Source organism: Chrysochloris asiatica, unplaced genomic scaffold, assembly GCF_000296735.1.
Source record: "Chrysochloris asiatica unplaced genomic scaffold, ChrAsi1.0 scaffold00035, whole genome shotgun sequence".
Lineage (NCBI taxonomy): Eukaryota > Metazoa > Chordata > Mammalia > Afrosoricida > Chrysochloridae > Chrysochloris > Chrysochloris asiatica.
In genome coordinates, this window is record NW_006408553.1 from 17,246,045 (window position 1) to 17,250,723 (window position 4,679).

Genomic DNA, 4,679 nt, shown 5'->3' on the forward strand with positions numbered 1-4,679 from the left:
GGATCTTTTGTACTGTGTCTTCCCCCAGATGTAGTCTATTTGAATTCCGTGTATTCCATCTGGTGAGGTCTATGTGTACAGTTATGTTTTATATTGTTTATAAAAGGTATTTGAAGTCAAGAAGTCATTGGTCTTGCAAAATTCTATAATGTGATCTCCAGCAGAGTTTCTATCACCAAGGCTATATTTCCCAACTACTGATCCTCCCTCTTTGTTTCCAAGCCTTGTATTCACCCATAATTATCAATAAATTTTGGTTGCAAGTTTTATATATTTCAGACTGAAGAAGTTAGTAGAATTCTTCAATTTTATCATTGACTTCAGTGATGTGGAAATTTGAATTATGGTGGAATTAACTGATCTTCTTTGTTTTTGTTGTTGTTGTTAGGTGCTGGAGGGTGGTTTATGATTTAAGCCTAATCTATGAACAACAGAACAAAATACTGTCTAATTGTGCTCCATCCTCACAATTGTTGTTACAGTTGAGCCCATTGCTGTCACCATTGTACCAATCCATCTTTTGGGTATCTTCCTCTTTTTTTCTGACCTTCCACTTTTTCCAGCAAGGAGTCCTGGTGTGGAGTTTGGTTTAATGCACTGAATGGCAAAGTCAGTTTGAACCTCCAGGTTGGTGGTGCAAGCTCATCAGCTGCTCTTCAGAAGCCATATACAGGGACCCTAAGGTAGGAACCGACTCAATGGTATTTAATAACAAACAACAACAACTTATCCTTTTAATATTTCTCTCCAATACCATATCTCAAATGCATCAATTCTTTGATGATATTCCTTATTTATTTTCTAATGTTCACATGCATATAAGGTTATAGAAAATACCATGATTTGAGTCAGACATACCTCAGTCCTCAAACTGACATCTTTCCTCTTCCTTGTAGGCATATGGATATTATCCTATCACAGACAGCATAAAACTTCAAGATAGGTCTTGAAATGTTATTTTTGATGATGAGTGTGATGCCATATCACTTCTATTTGTCATTCTTGGAATAGTAAACCATATGATAAAAATGCCAATCCATTTTAGATCACTAATGCCTAGGATACCGATCTTTATGCATTCTAATTCATTTTTGACAACTTCTAATTTTCCTAGATTCAAACTTCATACATTCCATATTCCAATTACTAATGGATGTTTACAGCTATTTCTTTTCATTTTGAGTTCTGTCCCATCAGTAAATTAATGTCTTGAAAGTTTAATTCTACTCATATCATCACAGTCATCTCAACTTTTAGGAGGCATCTCTTTTCCAGTCACATTTTGAGTGACTTTCAACCTGAGGGGCTAGTATTCTGGCAGCATATTGGACAATATTCTTGTGCTATTCATAATATTTCAATTGGTACTCTCTGACAGTTTTCCATTGCTATTAACAGAGTTTTGGGTGGCTAAACATTCTGAAGTAGTGGGGAGCTCCTTTTCCGTATTATAAGTATGGAAGCTCAGCTGAAGCCTGTCCACCATGGGTGAACTTGCTGGTCTTTAAAATACTCTTGATAGAGCTTCCAGCATCAGAGCAACATGCAAACCACCATATTACAACAAACCGAAAAAGGTGTTATAGTTACAACACATAGGATAATTTTATCAGATCAGAGATCATCCATCAGATCACCTGATTGGGTTGATTGCATCTTATTAGATCTCATCAAGGATGTGATAACTACATCTTAACAATGAAACCACTGACAATCCTTGATCCAGTCAAGTTGATACCAAACCTAAGCATCACAATGTCCCTGTTGGTATTTAAAATATTTGTGGCATAGTTTCTAGCATCACAGCAACACACAAACAACCACAGCACAACAAACTGACACATGGGTGGTAGCAGCCTGTATAGATAATACTTTCTCACATCAATTAGTCTTTATTTTAGTCACTTTCTGACCCTTCCCTTCCAAATATTTACTGAATACATATTCAAAACTGGGGCTAGAGAAGGAAAATGACAAAGTCCTTAACCTTAAGAATAACTGAGGTTATAAAAATTTAAATAAAATGAGGATCTAGTCTTGCCCTTTAATCTGCCTGATGTCTGGGTCCTGTTTTACCACTGTCTTGCTTAAGTAACTGAGACTGAGATACAAAAAGGACACTCAGTGTCTTGCTTAAGGTTGATAAACCTGATTGTCATAATTTGCCTATTTTTCCAATTGAAAAATACATTACCACCTGATTTTGCCTAATGAAAAGTCCTGCTGATGTAGTACATAAGCATTTGGATGCTAACCTAAAGATTAGCATTTTGAACCCACCAGCTGCTCCATGGGAGAAAGATGTGACAATTGACTTCCCTAAAAATTACACCTTTGGCAATCTCAAGGGAAGTTTTACTCTGTTCTTCATGGTCTCTATGAAACAGAATCAGTTCAACAGCAAGAGGTGCATTTTGCCTCACTAGGTTGGACAATATCAGGCATAAAGTACAACCACAAATTACTGTTTGCATTAAGAAAAAAGCATTTTATAATTTTGATGAAAGTTCTATCAACTTGATTCCTAACAAGTATAGTTCTTTAATTCAATTAATATATGTAGCCTAAGGTTGCATTGTGTCCTTTATCGAATGAAAGAGTATTTGAGATTTTCAACACAAGTATTAGAATGGTAGGGACTCACTAACCCAATCAATATCTACTGGCTCTAGTATTAATTAACAATGTATACATTTACATTTAAACTCACAAATTATAATCCTTCATAACTGAACTGTAAACATAATCCATTTGCATATTTTTCATTTTTGCTGTGAATATTTGTCAGCATTTCTCTAGCCAAATATAATCTAGAGCTTAATTGTTATGCAGAAAAAATCAAAATCAAACTGATAAATATACTCATCCATGTTCATTTCCCTCTACCTAGAGATATAGATGGTATAGATATGGTCATAGGCATAGATAGATATATGGAGTCCTAGTGTGGGGCTGTGGGTTAATGTCCTGGGCTGCAAAGTCGCTTTGAACCATAAGGTCAGTGGTTTAAACTCACCAGCTGCTCCATGGAAACTCTATACAGGATTGCTATGAGTTGGAACTGACTCAATGGCATTTAACAACAACAACAACAACATAGATAGGCATAGGCACATATATGCATGTGTGTGTGCTGAGATAATATATATAGTAGTTGTTGTTATTAAGTGCCAACGAGTCAATTCTGACCCATAGCAACCCTGTATAGGGTTTCTGAGGAACAGTTGGTGAGCTTGAATTGCCGACCTTGTAGTTCAAATTGCTTTGCAGTCTGCTGCATTAACCCAGCGTTCCACAACAGGACTCTGATATATATAATCATAAGATATATATTTTTGTTATTGTTAAGTGCTGTTAGGTTGTTACTGACTCCTAATGACCCTGCATAGGTTTTGAATGACTGACCTTGCAGTTAGCAGTCCAGTTCTATCCAAATGTTAAGTTCCTTTAGGTCTCAGTGATAACAGTGATCCTAAATTAATGTCCCAAGGCACTTCACCATCTTCTTTTAATTTCCTTACATCCTGAACTCAAGTAAATAATTCCTTTATTAAAGTCTCATGAAATACCCTGTTTAAACATACTATGTCTTCTCTGCAATGAACCAGATGGGTATATTATATGACATTTTTAATATTTGGCCTTGTTTTAGAATACAAAAGGATTAGCAACTTTAAGGGGAAGGTTCAGCCAGCTTAATTTTCTTTTTTTTTTTTTAAACCATCTTGTTAGTTACTTGTAGATCTAACAAGCATACTTACAGGAATCTTTTGTGTTTAAGTATGGCCTTGAAAAAGATAATTCACTGGTCATACCATCAGAATTTGAGCTTGAAGTATGTTTTGAAGTATAATTTAAAGTTTGATTAACCAAGGACAGAGAAAAATAACAGAAGCAGTCATCATTTCATGACAATCACTGCTATTGTTGAGCATTTGTACATATAGAAAAGACAAAATCAAATATTTTAATGAAATGTTCAAAGACCTGGATCTAGAAAACCAAAAAGGAAGACCATGTTCAGCATTTCTCAAGATAAAATAACTGAAGACAAATTCAAGACTTGATTTGATGCAGAAAGCATCAAAAGAAGATAAAAGGAATGCACCAAGTCACTGTATCAAAAAGAAATGGTCGGTGTTCAACCATGTCAAGAGGTAGCATATAATCAAGAGTCAATGATACTGAAGAATGAAGTCCTGGATATAATGAAGGCATTGGCAATGAACAAGGCTCAGGAATTCATTGTATGCAAATGGAATTCTTTCAACAAATTGATGCTGCCCTGGAGGCCCTTGTGAACCTATGCCAAGAAATTTGAAAGTCAGCTATCTGACCAACTGATTGGAAGGGATCTATATCTGTACACCTTCCAAAAAGAGATGACAGTAGAATGTGGAAATAATTGGACACTATCATTATTATCACATGCAAATGAAATTTTGCTCAAGATAATTTAAAAATGTCTGCAATAGTATATTGACATGGAACTGCCTGAGATTCAAACCAGATTCAGAAGAGGACGGGGATCAAGGGATATCATTGCTAAAATCAGATGGAATTCAGATAAAGGAGAATACCAGAAAGATATATGTTGTTGTTGTGGTTAGGTGACATCGAGTCAGTACCAATTCATAGTGACTCTATGCACAACAGAATGAAACATTGCCCCGTCCTGG